The sequence below is a fragment of the Xenopus tropicalis genome, chromosome 5 (genome assembly GCF_000004195.4).
Source record: "Xenopus tropicalis strain Nigerian chromosome 5, UCB_Xtro_10.0, whole genome shotgun sequence".
Lineage (NCBI taxonomy): Eukaryota > Metazoa > Chordata > Amphibia > Anura > Pipidae > Xenopus > Xenopus tropicalis.
The window spans coordinates 38026652-38046571 of record NC_030681.2 but is presented as its reverse complement, the minus strand read 5'-3'; the positions used below and the strand labels follow the sequence as shown (position 1 = coordinate 38046571).

Sequence of the window (19920 nt, the reverse complement as noted above, 5' to 3'; positions counted from 1 at the left end):
TCTATAGTTACACCCCTGGTTAGGAAAGGGATTAATCATGGCTAAGGGAATAAATTAGTAATTGATTATGAAGAAGACGACAGAACTTTGGGATGTGGGACAGTGGTGTAACTTTATGGGACCAAGCACCCCGCAGTGAGATTTTTTTCATGTATCACGGGCCACCCACCACACCCCTATACTGGTCCCCATATAGACGAAGTAGTCCTGGGCCCCCCGCGGCCGTGGGTCTTCTTCCTCTATAGTTACACCCCTGGTTAGGGAAAGGGTTAATCATGGCTAAGGGAATAAATTAGTAATTGATTATGAAGAAGACGACAGAACTTTGGGATGTGGGACAGTGGTGTAACTGTATGGGACCAAGCACCCCGCAGTGAGATTTTTTTTTGTGTATCACGGGCCACCCACCACACCCCTATGCTGGTCCCCATATAGAGGAAGTAGTCCTGTGCCCCCCGCGGCCGTGGGTCTTCTTCCTCTATAGTTACACCCCTGGTTAGGGAAGGGGTTAATCATGGCTAAGGGAATAAGTGGGTGATCACAGATTTGTGTGTGGGGCATTGGTTAGTAAGGGTTAATCATAGGTAATGGAATAGGAGGGAGACAGAACTTTGGGATGTGGGACAGTGGTGTAACTTTATGGGACCAAGCACCCCGCAGTGAGATTTTTTTCATGTATCACGGGCCACCCACCACACCCCTATACTGGTCCCCATATAGAGGAAGTAGTCCTGGGCCCCCCGCGGCCTAGGTCTTCTTCCTCTATAGTTACACCCCTGGTTAGGAAAGGGATTAATCATGGCTAAGGGAATAAATTAGTAATTGATTATGAAGAAGACGACAGAACTTTGGGATGTGGGACAGTGGTGTAACTTTATGGGACCAAGCACCCCGCAGTGAGATTTTTTTCATGTAACACGGGCCACCCACCACACCCCTATACTGGTCCCCATATAGACGAAGTAGTCCTGGGCCCCCCGCGGCTGTGGGTCTTCTTCCTCTATAGTTACACCCCTGGTTAGGGAAAGGGTTAATCATGGCTAAGGGAATAAATTAGTAATTGATTATGAAGAAGACGACAGAACTTTGGGATGTGGGACAGTGGTGTAACTTTATGGGACCAAGCACCCCGCAGTGAGATTTTTTTCGTGCATCACGGGCCACCCGCCACACCCCTATGCTGGTCCCCATATAGAGGAAGTAGTCCTGGGCCCCCCGCGGCCATGGGTCTTCTTCCTCTATAGTTACATCCCTGGTTAGGGAAGGGGTTAATCATGTCTAAGGGAATAAGTGGGTGATCACAAATTTGTGTGTGGGGCATTGGTTAGTAAGGGTTAATCATAGGTAATGGAATAGGAGGGAGACAGAACTTTGGGATGTGGGACAGTGGTGTAACTTTATGGGACCAAGCACCCCGCAGTGAGATTTTTTTCATGTATCACGGGCCACCCACCACACCCCTATACTGGTCCCCATATAGACGAAGTAGTCCTGGGCCCCCCGCGGCCGTGGGTCTTCTTCCTCTATAGTTACACCCCTGGTTAGGAAAGGGATTAATCATGGTTAAGGGAATAAATTAGTAATTGATTATGAAGAAGACGACAGAACTTTGGGATGTGGGACAGTGGTGTAACTTGATGGGACCAAGCACCCCGCAGTGAGATTTTTTTCATGTATCACGGGCCACCCACCACACCCCTATACTGGTCCCCATATAGACGAAGTAGTCCTGGGCCCCCCGCGGCCGTGGGTCTTCTTCCTCTATAGTTACACCCCTGGTTAGGAAAGGGATTAATCATGGTTAAGGGAATAAATTAGTAATTGATTATGAAGAAGACGACAGAACTTTGGGATGTGGGACAGTGGTGTAACTTGATGGGACCAAGCACCCCGCAGTGAGATTTTTTTCGTGCATCATGGGCCACCCACCACACCCCTATACTGGTCCCCATATAGAGGAAGTAGTCCTGGGCCCCCCGCGGCCGTGGGTCTTCTTCCTCTATAGTTACACCCCTGTTTAGGGAAGGGGTTAATCATGGCTAAGGGAATAAGTGGGTGATCACAGATTTGTGTGTGGGGCATTGGTTAGTAAGGGTTAATCATAGGTAATGGAATAGGAGGGAGACAGAACTTTGGGATGTGGGACAGTGGTGTAACTTTATGGGACCAAGCACCCCGCAGTGAGATTTTTTTCATGTATCACGGGCCACCCACCACACCCCTATACTGGTCCCCATATAGAGGAAGTAGTCCTGGGCCCCCCGCGGCCGTGGGTCTTCTTCCTCTATAGTTACACCCCTGGTTAGGAAAGGGATTAATCATGGCTAAGGGAATAAATTAGTAATTGATTATGAAGAAGACGACAGAACTTTGGGATGTGGGACAGTGGTGTAACTTGATGGGACCAAGCACCCCGCAGTGAGATTTTTTTCATGTATCACGGGCCACCCACCATACCCCTATACTGGTCCCCATATAGACGAAGTAGTCCTGGGCCCCCCGCGGCCGTGGGTCTTCTTCCTCTATAGTTACACCCCTGGTTAGGAAAGGGATTAATCATGGTTAAGGGAATAAATTAGTAATTGATTATGAAGAAGACGACAGAACTTTGGGATGTGGGACAGTGGTGTAACTTGATGGGACCAAGCACCCCGCAGTGAGATTTTTTTCGTGCATCATGGGCCACCCACCACACCCCTATACTGGTCCCCATATAGAGGAAGTAGTCCTGGGCCCCCCGCGGCCGTGGGTCTTCTTCCTCTATAGTTACACCCCTGTTTAGGGAAGGGGTTAATCATGGCTAAGGGAATAAGTGGGTGATCACAGATTTGTGTGTGGGGCATTGGTTAGTAAGGGTTAATCATAGGTAATGGAATAGGAGGGAGACAGAACTTTGGGATGTGGGACAGTGGTGTAACTTTATGGGACCAAGCACCCCGCAGTGAGATTTTTTTCATGTATCACGGGCCACCCACCACACCCCTATACTGGTCCCCATATAGACGAAGTAGTCCTGGGCCCCCCGCGGCCGTGGGTCTTCTTCCTCTATACTTACACCCCTGGTTAGGGAAAGGGATTAATCATGGCTAAGGGAATAAATTAGTAATTGATTATGAAGAAGACGACAGAACTTTGGGATGTGGGACAGTGGTGTAACTTTATGGGACCAAGCACCCCGCAGTGAGATTTTTTTCATGTATCACGGGCCACCCACCACACCCCTATACTGGTCCCCATATAGACGAAGTAGTCCTGGGCCCCCCGCGGCCGTGGGTCTTCTTCCTCTATACTTACACCCCTGGTTAGGGAAAGGGTTAATCATGGCTAAGGGAATAAATTAGTAATTGATTATGAAGAAGACGACAGAACTTTGGGATGTGGGACAGTGGTGTAACTTTATGGGACCAAGCACCCCGCAGTGAGATTTTTTTTTTGTGTATCACGGCCACCCACCACACCCCTATGCTGGTCCCCATATAGAGGAAGTAGTCCTGGGCCCCCCGCGGCCGTGGGTCTTCTTCCTCTATAGTTACACCCCTGGTTAGGGAAGGGGTTAATCATGGCTAAGGGAATAAGTGGGTGATCACAGATTTGTGTGTGGGGCATTGGTTAGTAAGGGTTAATCATAGGTAATGGAATAGGAGGGAGACAGAACTTTGGGATGTGGGACAGTGGTGTAACTTGATGGGACCAAGCACCCCGCAGTGAGATTTTTTTCGTGCATCATGGGCCACCCACCACACCCCTATACTGGTCCCCATATAGAGGAAGTAGTCCTGGGCCCCCCGCGGCCGTGGGTCTTCTTCCTCTATAGTTACACCCCTGTTTAGGGAAGGGGTTAATCATGGCTAAGGGAATAAGTGGGTGATCACAGATTTGTGTGTGGGGCATTGGTTAGTAAGGGTTAATCATAGGTAATGGAATAGGAGGGAGACAGAACTTTGGGATGTGGGACAGTGGTGTAACTTTATGGGACCAAGCACCCCGCAGTGAGATTTTTTTCATGTATCACGGGCCACCCACCACACCCCTATACTGGTCCCCATATAGAGAAAGTAGTCCTGGGCCCCCCGCGGCCGTGGGTCTTCTTCCTCTATAGTTACACCCCTGGTTAGGGAAAGGGTTAATCATGGCTAAGGGAATAAATTAGTAATTGATTATGAAGAAGACGACAGAACTTTGGGATGTGGGACAGCGGTGTAACTTTATGGGACCAAGCACCCCGCAGTGAGATTTTTTTCGTGCATCACGGGCCACCCGCCACACCCCTATGCTGGTCCCCATATAGAGGAAGTAGTCCTGGGCCCCCCGCGGCCATGGGTCTTCTTCCTCTATAGTTACATCCCTGGTTAGGGAAGGGGTTAATCATGTCTAAGGGAATAAGTGGGTGATCACAAATTTGTGTGTGGGGCATTGGTTAGTAAGGGTTAATCATAGGTAATGGAATAGGAGGGAGACAGAACTTTGGGATGTGGGACAGTGGTGTAACTTTATGGGACCAAGCACCCCGCAGTGAGATTTTTTTCATGTATCACGGGCCACCCACCACACCCCTATACTGGTCCCCATATAGACGAAGTAGTCCTGGGCCCCCCGCGGCCGTGGGTCTTCTTCCTCTATAGTTACACCCCTGGTTAGGAAAGGGATTAATCATGGTTAAGGGAATAAATTAGTAATTGATTATGAAGAAGAAGACAGAACTTTGGGATGTGGGACAGTGGTGTAACTTGATGGGACCAAGCACCCCGCAGTGAGATTTTTTTCATGCATCACGGGCCACCCACCACACCCCTATACTGGTCCCCATATAGAGGAAGTAGTCCTGGGCCCCCCGCGGCCGTGGGTCTTCTTCCTCTATAGTTACACCCCTGGTTAGGGAAGGGGTTAATCATGGCTAAGGGAATAAGTGGGTGATCACAGATTTGTGTGTGGGGCATTGGTTAGTAAGGGTTAATCATAGGTAATGGAATAGGAGGGAGACAGAACTTTGGGATGTGGGACAGTGGTGTAACTTTATGGGACCAAGCACCCCGCAGTGAGATTTTTTTCATGTATCACGGGCCACCCACCACACCCCTATACTGGTCCCCATATAGACGAAGTAGTCCTGGGCCCCCCGCGGCCGTGGGTCTTCTTCCTCTATACTTACACCCCTGGTTAGGGAAAGGGTTAATCATGGCTAAGGGAATAAATTAGTAATTGATTATGAAGAAGACGACAGAACTTTGGGATGTGGGACAGTGGTGTAACTTTATGGGACCAAGCACCCCGCAGTGAGATTTTTTTTTTGTGTATCACGGCCACCCACCACACCCCTATACTGGTCCCCATATAGACGAAGTAGTCCTAGGCCCCCCGCGGCCGTGGGTCTTCTTCCTTTATAGTTACACCCCTGGTTAGGAAAGGGATTAATCATGGTTAAGGGAATAAATTAGTAATTGATTATGAAGAAGACGACAGAACTTTGGGATGTGGGACAGTGGTGTAACTTGATGGGACCAAGCACCCCGCAGTGAGATTTTTTTCGTGCATCACGGGCCACCCACCACACCCCTATACTGGTCCCCATATAGAGGAAGTAGTCCTGGGCCCCCCGCGGCCGTGGGTCTTCTTCCTCTATAGTTACACCCCTGTTTAGGGAAGGGGTTAATCATGGCTAAGGGAATAAGTGGGTGATCACAGATTTGTGTGTGGGGCATTGGTTAGTAAGGGTTAATCATAGGTAATGGAATAGGAGGGAGACAGAACTTTGGGATGTGGGACAGCGGTGTAACTTTATGGGACCAAGCACCCCGCAGTGAGATTTTTTTCGTGCATCACGGGCCACCCACCACACCCCTATGCTGGTCCCCATATAGAGGAAGTAGTCCTGGGCCCCCCGCGGCCGTGGGTCTTCTTCCTCTATAGTTACACCCCTGTTTAGGGAAGGGGTTAATCATGTCTAAGGGAATAAGTGGGTGATCACAGATTTGTGTGTGGGGTATTGGTTAGTAAGGGTTAATTATAGGTAATAGGTTGGATGTGGGGCAGTGGTGTATATTTATGGACCACCCTCCATACCCCTATGTGGGCCCCCCTTTGTAGAGGAAGTAGACCACTGGCCCCCCGCAGCCATGGGGGTCTGCTTCCTCCATAGCCATGCCACTGGTGTGGCCCATTGGTTAGTATTGGTTTAATCGTGGGTAAGGGAATAAGAGGGTGATCCAACTTTTGCATGTGGGGCAATGTTTAGGAAGAGGGCACCCTGCAATAAGATTTTGCTTGCATTGCAGTTCATCCGTGACCCTTCATGTTGACCCCCTGAAGGAAGTAGACCTGGGCCCCCCGCGGCCACAAGGTCTCCTTCCTTTATAATTACACCACTGGGGTGGGGAACTGGTTAGGAAAGGGGTTAATCATAGGAACGGAAACAAGAGAGAGACACAAGTTTGGGGTGAGTGGGGCAGTGATTAGGAAGGGGGAAATCATGGTGAAAAGGTGAGAGACAGAAGTTAGGGGTGGGTGGGAGCAAGGCTATCTTTATAAGATTTATACTCACCATAGCTCAGACTCCTAAATGATCTTACCTTTCTTTTTCTATCCTTTAGAAGTTACAGTTAGAGATCCCGTGTGGTGCTGGCATCAATGGTAGAACCAGCTGACATTCACAGGAGATGGTTTAGCGTTGGTATAGCAGGTGGATTGGTGGTTCTGGGGTGCAACGTGCCATAGATGGTACAATGTTATGGGCCTCAGGTTGTTACAGGCAGTAGCTAATGATGTTATCCCACATTATAATAGAGGTGATGCCTTACTCCTGCCAATTCCAGCTGGGATCCACATAGGAGAAATTTTTCCAGTTGGTTTCCTCATTGGAACACTGAGGGGAGAATGCTGGCTGGTATTCATGAAGGTCGTCTGCTGATGGCTATGAACAAGTTAAAAAAAGTGCTTAACCTTTTATACAGCGTTGTATAGTTTCATTTCCATTGCTAATGTTTTTAGGGCTGTGACACAAGGGGAGATTATTCGCTGCGCCACAAACCTTCCTTGTCGCGGGCGACTTACCTCCCCACAATGCCATCCCACCGGCTAGAATGTAAATCTCCGGTGGGATGGCATACACGGTGCCGCGATTTGCCGAAGTTGCTTTTAGAGGAAACTTCGGCGACTTCGGCAAATCGCGTACACTACGTATGCCATTACTGGCGATTTACATTCTAGCTGGTGGGATTACATTGCGGGGAGAATAGTCGCCTGCATCAAGGAAGATTTGTTGCGTGGCGACTAACCTCCCCGTGTGTCACAGCCCTTAACGTAGATTCATTATGATTAATTATGCCCCTTAGCCTTCTGAAATACCGATCATATATACCGGCATATGTGTAAAATCTTTATAGAGAAAGCAGCCTTTTAGCTTCACAGAGAAGAATACACTCCCTTCTTCTGTTATAGGGATATGGGAATCAAACTAATGAATAATGCGGTCACTTAGGGATTGTTAACTGCAAGGAAGAAAATGGCTAAGCCAGTTGTCTGGTGTTATTATGGAGCTGACCTACCCTCTATCCCAATAACAGCAGGGATCCTAAGCCACTGGGACAAACTCTTTGTCTTAACACTACCAGCTCCTATCACTGGTAAATATAAACAGCAGTAAATTATCGGGAGGCCCAACTTGATGGCTAAATTTGGATCAAAATGTATGATTGATGTTCCACCTGGACATCACTTGAACAATGGAAGAGTAACTGTTACAACCACGTTTTCATATATCGATAACAAAGGAGAAGAACTCAAGAGTAAAAAAGGAGTAGTAGCGCCCCGGCAGGATATTACTAGATTATTCATTGGTTCAGCGCACAAATTTACCATTCCTGGCTGGAAAGGAGGCGTCAATCTTCGGTTTTCCAGATCTTCCCAGTTTATTGTGCTGTAGAAAGCATGCTCCCTGATGTTCCCATTCAGTCCAAGCCGCTGAGTCTCATCATTCTCCAAAAGCTAAAGAGAAAAATAGTCCTTTATTTAAATATTGCAGATATTATGCTGGGTACCGCCTCCCACAAATAGGGGTAATAAGAATAACAAAAAGGAAGACTTTCTCTTTATATCTTAAAAATCCTTTATAGAAACAGTTCTATTGTGTTTTTGACAAGAAGGACTTGACTCAGTCATACATGTAACCATCAAGAACTACATCTTCTCATACAAACTACCAGTATTTTAATGCTTACAGAACTAAACTCCTTCTCAAAAATACTCCTGCTGGGTATACAGGTATCCCTGTAGGGGCTCAGGTGGGTGCATAGGCTGTACAGACTCTTTCTTAGACATTTCTGTACTGCGTATGCGCCCAGCTGGAACCAGTGCAGATGTTACCTGGAAAATCTGAAAAAGATGGTGAATATTTTAAAGAAGGAGGGCCAACATGTAGCAAAAGGATAAAACAAATTTGGACCCTGTAGACATTTTCTCTTACTTTGTCCGTTTAAAAAGTTTGCACCAGGGACACCTTTCATTCCTTCTTCTCCCAGTTTTCTATACACCTCTTCCCCAATATCGCTCAAATACCTTATCAAATGTTAATGTTTGGTTTCCTTTTTCCTGTTAATTGTTATCAATCACTTTTACTGTTACTTCAGGGTTAATAACCAATAAAAATAAAGTTATATAAAAGGTCATCATTACAGTAATATGAAATATATATGTGCAGACCTTTTGAGTTAAAAATGGGACACAAATGGGACCTCTGATACTTATGTATACCACAGCTATATACAATATTAAATACACTGCAATTCCCTTATGTATTCCTCTATTTAACTGCTGATATTTACCTTTGGCAGGAGGTCCAGCATTTCTTCGCTCATATATTGTGGGTAATTAGGTGTTCTCATTTTAATCATAAATCGTTGCCTAAAAAGGCTGCCTGAATGTGGAAAAGGCAATTCTCCTGTGGCCATTTCATACATTGTAGCCCCAAATGACCACCAATCCGCTCCTGCGTTATATTCTTCGCTCGATAGAATCTTTAAAGAAAATAATAAAAACAACTTAATTGGCTACTTATATTTGTGACTTTAATATGAAAACAAGGGTAGATTGGCATTTTTCTCCATAGGATTGCTGTTAACTGCTTCTCATTACTGTCAATAGGAATCACACTGCTGCTTATGGTATAGCGAGGCAATTCTTGCAAATAACCTGGCATGCCTTTTTGCTCTAACACTGGAACAACTGAGATATGACAGGAAGATACTGGTCTCTCCTCCCTACCACATAACTTTTCCTCCATCTCAATAATAGAATGTTAGGAAAGCTGTGTGACCCCTGTGTCAGAAAGACTTTTGGTACCCATTAGGTTAGAAGGCATTTATTTTGCTCAGTAACAAGTGCTAGATAGCGCAAGAATTCCCAGAAAGAATGGGGTGAGGCTAAACTCATAATTTGCTTCAGCTCTCTTAATGCATTTGCCAAACTGTTGACATAGGTTTAGGCACTTTGAACATCAAGTTTTAAACAGCCCAAGATTGCAGCACCAATGTGCCTTAAATTACCCCTAATAGAATTTAAGTATCTAAATGACCCGACATTGCATTGTGCCAGCACTTGTTAGATGATGGTTTCCCATGGCAGTGGGATCATCTAAGATGCTAATGCTATTCTATAGATTTTTTTTATACAAACCTTTCATCCTTATGTATGTATGTATATATATATATATATATATATATATATATATATATATATATATATATATATATATATATATATATATATATATATATATATATATATATATATATATATATATATAACACTAGGTATATATTGTAAATATTAAAAACAAATTATGTCACCTCTGGTGCCCGGTATCCAGGGGTTCCTGCTAAGCCGCTCGTCTTCTTCTTGCCAATGAGGCCAACTTCAGCAATGCCAAAGTCGCAGATCTTAATATGGCCATCTTTATCTATCAGTATGTTGTCCGGCTTCAGATCACTGTAGGCGGAATATTAGGAACAATTTGCAATCGTATAAATGTACATAGAGTTTTGGGAAGGAAGTTAAGGATTTTCTAAGACGTTAAAGGATGGTAAAGGGCTACTTTAGAGTGTCTTTATAATCACATATTCTTAAGGTCACTGTCTTAGTGGTGGCAGGTAATTTATTATGTATTGCTGAGGAATACAGGAGATTATTTGTGGGAACTCTTGTCAGCTATGTAAAGGAAATAGAAATATTGCGCAGGGCTTCTTTGGCTCTTTCGAAACTTTGCAATGAGCTAAAAATTAACCACAAAAGAAGGTGGCAATCCAAAAGATCTTAACAGCTCTTGGTTATGGATCCCACAAAATGCTCTGTGCCACAGCAAGAAATTTAGAGTGTAGCAGTGATGAACTCTGTCATAGGAACCTTTGGTTTCCTGGATCTGCCCTTAGGCCAATGGCGTATGGGGAAATATCATGCAGTATGAAAAGCTGCAACAAGCTTCCTAAAAACTCCAGATTAGTAGCTGCTACCTGCATCTGGCTAGAAAAAGACTTGGAACATTTTATTGCCCACTTTTTCATATGCAGGCAGGGAGGACAAAATGCTGAAAATAAATGTACATAGAATAATAATCATGCTAACCCTGCAGGTGCAACTGTAGTATTGTGCATATATGCAATACTGAGCAAATTTAAGTGCAATTGCATCAGTATTTGCCTGTGTTTTGTTATCTGCCAGTAACTGAGAAATTAAGTGGGCAACAAAATCCACCGTGTGCCACTGCCCTTATAGATTTCTTTGAGGGCGTAATAGAACATTCTACACTTTAGCAATAAAACTTTATTATAGTTGACAGGTCGCTGCTTCTAATCCCGTCAGTATGACATAGGCCTTATGTGTATAACTGAATGACTGTATGTGTATAACTGAATGACTATATTTAATAAACTGACATCTCAAAGCATGTTACAAGACCGATCTGCTCACAGTGAGTGGAATCATGATAACAGTGACTAGTTTAAAGGTGTAACACAACATATTGAGATTTTACTGACCGATGAATGATTCCCTTGGAATGCAGGAACTGGAGGGCAACCACCATCTCAGCTGTGTAGAACCTTTCCAAAAAAGAAAATAATCATCATTCCTATATCTCATCAATTTCTCATCTCTCTTAATAACAGAAAAATGCACTAATTTGTGTATCCATTGGTGTATAGAGCACAAGGGCAAAAACTTATTTCACTTATTAAAGGGGCAGTATATCCCCTTGTTCAACATGACTGCAGGTTGTGCTTGTGGGGAACTTACTTTTTGTCTATTGTCTAACGAAAAGTTCTGTGGTTCTTATTATTTATTGAGCGGAACAGGGCAAACATGTTTGGCCCTTGCAAGGAAGAAGTAAAACTCAACCCCCCTTTTTTTACCCCAATATATATTGGTAACCCTATCTTAGCCCAAACTACATTTTCCGGCTAGTGATGGTAGAACATGAGTTACCCTGGTCTCCTTTTCCCAGATGGAACCTTGTAATATGAAAGAGGAAGAGAGTGGGTGTTGTGCCACTATACCCCTCTGCTGCAGTAATAAACATATAACAAAACAATTGATATGGTAGATATATAATGTTACATATATTCAAAGCAGAGTTTAACCCTCACACCACTATGGAGGCACTAGGTAGGTTTAAGATACACTTTTAGGTTGCCAGTTAGTGGTCCAGATCCCCTCCAACAGGACATTTTAGGAAGTATATACTATGCCAAAATCCCTTCAGGGAATCCCTTGCCCTCAGGGAGCCCTATCTGTAGCTATAAATCCTTAGGTGGAGCACAACGCTGCTCTTTCTAGCTATGTCTCATTATCTTACCTTCCTAGAAGATACTCCAGACAAAACTAGTCCATTATCTGAATAAACCTCATTCATAGGGCCCCTGTTCCCTGGCTTTATTTAGAAGGGTTTTCCCTCTATGACAGGACTCTTGTAAAATTGGGCCTTGTAAACACCAGGCTCCCTGGCACATATCCTCCAGTATTAAAGTGGTCACTAATTCTATGGGCCAATAACAAAGTTTCCACTTAGGTAACTTAAATACATTACCAGGACCTAGCAACTAGGGGATTAAATACAGTATATAATATAGAGTGATCTCTTGGGGGAGAGCTAAAAGCTCTAAAAAAAAATGAAAAAAAAAATGAAGTATTGCACCTGTTTTTGTACTTTTGTACATTTACCCTGGAATTGTCATGTCTGCCTGATAATACTCACATGATGCTTGACATTGGTAGTTTTCCTTTGCAATCAATCATATCCCACATGGATTTCCCACTGCAATACTCCAGGACAAAGAAGGCTTCCAGCTGGTAAGGACAGATTAGGGGAATGTGAGACATGGGACACTACCACCCACAAATACAGCTGGCAATAAGATGAGATTCAAGGTACTTGCTTAATGATAAAACCATCCCAGATAACTTGCGATGTCTGCAGTGACCTCTTCTCCCCCCCCCCCCACCCTGCTGAACTGCACCACACACGGCTCCAAATAAGATGCAGAGCAGCGCTGTGGTCTGGTGGCTGCCATCTATGGCTGCTTCATGGCATCTTCCCAGCTCTCTGACTGCGATCATTGAATGGCACCAGCTCTTTGCCATACACTACTTTGCTGGGAAAGCAGCCATAGAATGCATCAGCCAACCCTGCTGCGCTACTTTCAATTTTAGTAACAGGGCAAATAGGGCAGTGTTAGGGTAATGTGTGGTACCTTTCAGGAGGTGGGTGGGAGACCTCTGCAGGGGACTAAAGTTATATAAATAGGTTCATATATTTCAATGATAAATAATATCCCTGTAATACACACCATGAAGGCACCACTACTTTACACTAACGTGAATTTATTGACATTGACAAAGTAATTTTTTTGGTGAGTACTTAATGACGATAAGGTCTGGGAGTGCCAAGAACTAAATCTCAGACACACACATACAAAAGAAACATACATATACACATACAGTATGGTTACCTCTGTTTGCAAAACTGCATAAGAATGGCTTAAAAATGCACATCCTCTGCTGATCTTCAAAAAATAGGCCTCTTTAGTGATGGTATAGGTGTTGGTCTTTGCAGACTTTTTCTTCAAGACCTTTATTGCTACCAGCTGTTTATTTGGTCTAAAAGTAGCCAACATCACCTAATAAAAATAAGAGAAGACATTTAATATCACAGAGTCTCTTGTAGAGATAAAATAATTCCATATTTAATAACTTGGAATATACTTCGCTCACCTGGCCAAAGCCTCCTTGTCCCAGCTCTGAGTGGAACTTATAGTTGTTGATATCCAGGGGATCAGGTCTTTTGATGTCCAAACAGGATCTCTTCTGTATACTTCCACCTTGTTAGAGAAAAAAAATCCCATTAGTAGCTCAATATCACATATAAACTGTACATACTAGTATATGTTTAATTTAATCAACAAGTATACATATGAAAAACAAAACATTTATATTACATTTATAACTGATAGGTATTACTTACCGACTTACATGTATGGCAACTTGCAACCTCATTTTAAGCCCCAACGGCCAATATACATTTGTGAGAGGCAAGATGCAAACAACAATTGTACTATAAAGCGCCACATTTATTCTACTTTGCACCGTAACTCTCCTCATTTGTTCACAGAGCTCATAATAGAGTTGCGCTTCTCTATCTCTGTAAGGGTGAAGACACACGGAGCTACTAGTAGCAGCTCCTTTTTCACGACTGCTAAACGCCAGAAAAAAACCTGCCAATACTGAGAACTGACTCTGCAAATATGCTCTACATGGCAAGTAGCTGTTACTAGTAGCGCCACGTGCCTTTACCCTAAGTGGATCTGCCTGTTTTTCTAAATGTTGCATTGAGGAGCAGTGGGATTTTAGCAGCACAAGGGTATATATAGAAATTGGCAGTTAAACTTGCTGTTAGTTATTAGCAAATGAGGCAAAGGGTGAAGGGGGACATATAGGGAATAATAAGGTATATTCCCTGCCACACATAATAAAGATTCAGATAGGTAAAATGGCTCCTAATAACATTTACAATAAAGTCTTTAAATATGATAGAGACTTGGCAAAAGTGCTTAAAATTGCACTGAGCAATTTCCCATTTAGTTACAATGTACTGTATGTGTCTATTAAATATATACAAACAGTGCAGTGTTGTTTCCTCACCTTCTAAGGGGTCTTCTGGGCTCCTTGGTCTTTTATTCCTCTCGTCCTTTTGCTCCGTGTTTCTTTCTTTACAGCTTTGTTGACTTTGCTTTTCTTTCTGTCCTTCTTCAGATTTTCTTGTAATGCTCCCATCCTCACTGGTCTTCTTCTCTGCTTGGATTTCCCTTACCTTCTGTTCTTCTTCAGATCTTCTCCTATTAATGCTCCCACCCTCACTGGTATTCTTCTCTGCTTGGCTTACCTTTTCTTTCTGTTCTTCTGCAGATCTTCTCCTTTTAAATCTTCCATCCTCGCTGCTCTTCTTCTCTACCTGGATTTGTTTTTCTTTCTGTTGTTCTTCAGATCTTCTCCTATTAATGCTCCCATCTTTAGTGGTCTTCTCTGTTTGGCTTTCCTTTTCTGTTTCTAACTGCCCTTCAAGTCTTCCCCTCTTATTTCTCACATCCTCGCTTGTCTTCTTTTCTTTGTGTCTCTCTTCACTCCTTCTTCTTTTAATGCTCCTATTCTGAATTTTCTGTTCATTTCCGCAGCTTTTGTTATCATTTTCTGCTTCTTTCTTTTCTATCTTCTGACTCCTTTCTTTGCTCCAATTCTTGTTGGGCTTCTCTTCTCCAAAGCTTTTTGCTACATCTAATTTCTCTCCAGATGGACTCCGACTCCTTTTCTTACTCAAACTCATGATGGTATCTTGTCCTACACTGTTTTTTATAAATTTTATTTGCTCTCTCTCGCTATTTCTATAATATTAATACTCGCTGATCGAAAACACTCCCTCTTCTACTCCCTATCCAAACGTCAGTTGGTCTGAACCCAGCAAATGGCAGTTAAGCTATTGTGAGGCATGTGACCAGCAGCAGTGGCATACAGGGCATCAGTGGCGTTACCATGGAGACATGCATGAACTAGAGAGCTGAAGACATACAAGCCTTTCTCCAATGCAGAAGAAAACTTTCTAACAGCAAAAAGCTCAAGTTGCCCAACTTAAAGAATATAAAAAGACCAGTAACAATATGTGCCAGCAGAGCTTTAATCTATGAATGATTTTTATTTGTAGAATGCTAGGTTATAAAGACAATGCTAGTAATGGAATATGAATAGGGGTGTGACCATAATATATCACATCATACGCTTACACTTGTCTAACCGCGTAGTTTTTTAGGAGCTACCTGTATTTATACCTCCTAATAGGGGTGCAGCAGGGGGTGTGATCTGGATCAAATGGAGCATGGTTTGGATTAGGTTGATCGGGCACGGACTGGCCAGAACAGCGATGTGTCCAGAAATCCCCCTTGTACACTTCGAGGCACTTAATAACATGAATGAATGCTCAGGTTATTTATGGGCTGACTCAGGGTAGACACAATACAAACAGTATATATATATGTATATGTGATCTCATTCAAGGATTCTATGCCTGTGTTTGTTCCACAGTCAAACAGTGTTAGCTATAATAACCAATTTTGGAAGCACAAAAAGCTGTATATGTGGGTGCAAACCATGGGCCGGGTGCAAAATGCAAAAGTATGTAAAGTTCTAAAGTTAAGCAGAGATTTCCATAACTACCTATGCAATCAAAAGGAAGAATGATCAGACAGTTTTAAAGCAGTATTTTTAACTGCAATGTGATTTTATTTTATGTCATAATGTAACTGCAATGTGATAATTAATTATAAAGTATAAGGGCACGGTTGATAAAGGGCACAGCCTGAAGCACGTAGTTTGGTATCACTTCTACAATAAAATCACATTGCAGTAATAAATACTGCTTTAAACTGTCTGATCATTATTATCCTTTTGGCTCCATAGGTGCACAGACACCTTTAGTATCGGCAGCAGTCACAAATATGGCTGAGACCAGGGTTTTATTTTTTATGTTCCCACTACATTAAAGGCAGGATACTGTGTAAAGCAGGGACGTAACTATAGAAGAAGAAGAAATTGTGGTGCCAGGGGGACCCAGGAGTGTAAGGGGCCCAGGGAGGTAAACAAAACAGGGATCCACAAATCCATTGGTTACTCGAGAGTAAAATATTTACAGGTTTTGTGAGTTTTTTAGGAGCTGCACCCCATAGCACTTAATTGTACTTTATAAGGTAAACAAAACAGGGATCCACAAATCCATTGGTTACTCGAGAGTAAAATATTTATGGGTTTTATGAGCCTTTCAGCAAAATCCAATAAATCTGTTGATTCTTCTCTGATCACTTTATTGTCTATATATTCCTTTCTTCATCACCTGATATCTCTCTCTTTCCTCATGTTTAAAATGCCTTTATTGCATACATCTTTGTGCATTCCAGCTAATGCCCTAAGATTTATGCAATAAAGGCATTTTAAACAAGAAATATTAATAGTGCTATTCTAAACTGTATTTCATCTGGATATACCAATGGGAAGTGGCCCATGAAAGATCTGAAAATTGTTCGTTTTTTATATTTTTCTTTTAATCTGTATATTTTGAGCTAGTGGTACAACGTATCTTGGTTTTATTTATTTTAAGTACCAAATTTACTCCCTACAGTATAAAATATGTATTTTAAATGTGGAGATTTGCATTCTGAAAGCAAAACAGACTCTTTTCAAATAGGTGTCAGCAAAGAGGAAAAGCTGCATCACAGCAATCTTCCATAAAAATGGAAGTTTATTTAGTTTTTTTTATACAACTAGGCTGAAATACCTATTCATTTCTATACACGCCTATAATACACAAGGGCCATGAATGTCCTGTAAATTATATGCTGATAAACAGTGCTTAGTGATGTCATCGGTTATAATCAGGGTCGGACTTGGGCCCACCGGGGCTCCCACCCCAGGCACCCTGCAGGTGCCCCCGCCGGCTACCTCCCCTAATCCCCCCCCAAGGGCCCCCCTAACCCCCTGCAGGGTCCCCCACCCAACGTCCTCTCCTGAGCGCATAAATTTAATGCGTCGGGAGGAACGGTCAGGCGTGCCGGCAAGGGTCGGGTCTGGGTCGCCGGGCCCACTAGGATTTTTCCAGGTGTCCCGGCAGCCCAGTCCGACCCTGGTTACAATCAGTGCTTAATGATGTAATTTCTTTCTCAAACTTGTGTATTATAATAAATAATGTTGCTCCTGTTGTAAAATATGAGGATATTAAAAGTCACCTTGGAGTTCCTTGACCTGTATAAACACTCTCCTTCGACCATGTGCCTTTTATATGGTTATGGAACTCCTTTGTAACTTATAATATGCATATATTTTACAGTGTGGGTACATTATTCTCTATATAACTTGTGTCATAAGGCTATAGTAATAGTATGTAATGATTTAATACCAATGGTTTATATCCTTTATTTCTGGTCTCTTATGAAAGTTTCAGAGAGATCTAATGTGATGGCGGGTCTGTGGCCTCCATTAAAGTTGGAGTGCTGCAATAACCACTTATTTGTTTTACATGAATAAATACAAAAGATCCCTGAGGTATATGAAACTGCTTTATCAGTTTAGAAGGTTCACCAGGGAATGATGTTTTTTTTTTTTGTTTGTGTTTTTTATTTTCTAGGCATCCGCCCTTACAAATGTGAGATCTGCAACAAGGCATTTACTCAGAGGTGTTCCCTGGAATCTCACCTTAAGAAAATCCACGGGGTTCAGCAGGGTTACGCTTACAAACAACGCAGGGATAAGCTCTTTGTCTGTGAGGATTGTGGCTACACTGGACCCTCCCAAGAGGACTTGTACCTACATGTTTATGATAGCCACCCAGGAAACGCTTTCCTCAAGAAAACCACCAAAAAACTGGCAGCCATTTTACAAACCAAAATCACATCTGTTCTTCAGATAAAGTCCACAGCACAAGAAGAGGTGGAGGCAGAGTGAGAAGACAAACGGTGCTTAGACAGATGTTTACAGAGTTTATTAACTTTATGAAACCATTTTTTATTGCCTATTTTATTGCTTTTTTTTAAAGTGGGGAGATTTCTAAATTATACAATGAACTCACCGTGGTTGGATATCTTTTTTTACATTATGACAAATGATTGGGCCAAAAAATGTATTCAAGTATACATTTTTAGAATATGATTATCTCGTGAATGTGGTATGAACTGTACAATTGTATAGCAGTGTAAATAAATATATTAGCCCTTAAATTGAAGTATAATGCTAGTAGGTGCCTTTCTCAATAATACTGAGTAGATTTCTTATTTCACATGGGTTACAGTTTGAATTTTGTGATAAAATGATTGCTGTGTTTTCCCTGCCATCCTCTTGATACATTTAATCCAGTTCACACACATCTGCTTATTTGTGGGAGGTGAGAGCATTATGTGGCAATGCAGTGCATCCCTGTGGCAGTCGTAATGCCATCAGACAGACAGAAGGACCTGCAGCACCACATTATTTCAGTCAGATCAAGAATAATTTCCCCTTTTATTCCTATGGATATAAATTGATTCCCACTTGCAGCGGGAGACCAAACACTGAAGTGCGTGTGGCCTTATACAGGTGGAATAGGCATTTTGTGGTGCATCTGGTACATAGTGCTCACCGCTTATTTCAGTGGAGATAATGATATGGCATTTCTGGCAATAAAGTCTGCTCCATCCATATTATAACATCCCAATATTCCTACATTCATGTGCTTATGGGTGAATATATGTTTTTATAACATATTTATATTGTGTGTAACTGACTCACTGGTTAATGCATAATTTTGTTCATGGAATATATATCAAAATATTACACACCTGCCATTTCTTATGGGAACATTTTATATTTTATCTATAACTTCCTTTCCGTATGATGTAAATTCTAAAAAGAACACTTACAAAAGAATGTCCTATAGATGCTACTGGCGGAATGAAATATGTATCTTGCAATAATAATAATATCAGAAAGCGCCTTTGTGTTTACTTGTACATCTAGCAAGTGGCGAAAGTTTTGGGGCCCTGCCCCCCGCAGTTTTTTTTTTTCGGGACCCCAACCAAACACCCCCGCACCTGGCTGAAATCATGGGCGGCACCCACGACACACAAAAATTTGCGGGTGACCTCTGTGGCCGTGGGGTCTGTTGTGTCTGTAGTTGTGCTACTGCATGTAGTGGTGGGACAGACGCAAGTAATCACCTGTTTATTCAGTGGGTTGACAGCTCATTAATATGCATGGTATTAAGCTGGGAATTAATTACTGCAACAAACATTCATGCTATGTCACACATGAGGTTTTCGCCTCCAACTAAAAACGCAGATACATTATGTAGCATTGTGTATTCAGTCACAGAGAAAATATCACAAATGACATTAGCCTGAACGTGGCTTTGGCAGCAGGTAAGAATGAAATGATAATACTAAGATACTGGATCTCCCCGCGTACCCCTGCCCTAAAGAGGGCACACAAGAAAAACTATTAGCCATTCCAATATGCACATCTAAAGACAGAAAGGAATATACCTTTAAACACTGCCTTTTGTGCTACTTATATTACTGAGACTTTTCCCAAAAAGCTTGCAAACAGAAGCCTGCGGTTCCACTTCCGGCTGGTTTCTCTGCAGGGAAAAGGCCTTTATATACCCAATCCAGCTATCTACATTATAAATATACTCCCAGTGTTCATAGGAAATTAATAATACTAGAACACATCAGCAACATATTCTAATGCCTGCGCTTGGGCTGGTTTACGCTGTTTTACTCTTATTCATAGTAACAACATATTTAGACTAATTGCTGTTAATAAAGTGAATAGTAGCATAAAGGCTTACTCGAACCTAAAACTGGCAAG

At 42.6% G+C, this 19920-nt stretch overlaps 1 pseudogene across 1 annotated transcript in view; it reads left to right on the top strand.

The window, feature by feature from the left end:
- The window catches only part of LOC116410846, a 51614-nt pseudogene extending 33313 nt beyond the window's left edge, over positions 1-18301 (top strand). The window contains exon 10 of the transcript XR_004222673.1: positions 17705-18301. The product of XR_004222673.1 is annotated as a sorting nexin-5-like (transcript). The remainder of the gene's footprint in view (positions 1-17704) is intronic.
- The last annotated feature ends 1619 nt before the right edge of the window (positions 18302-19920 follow it).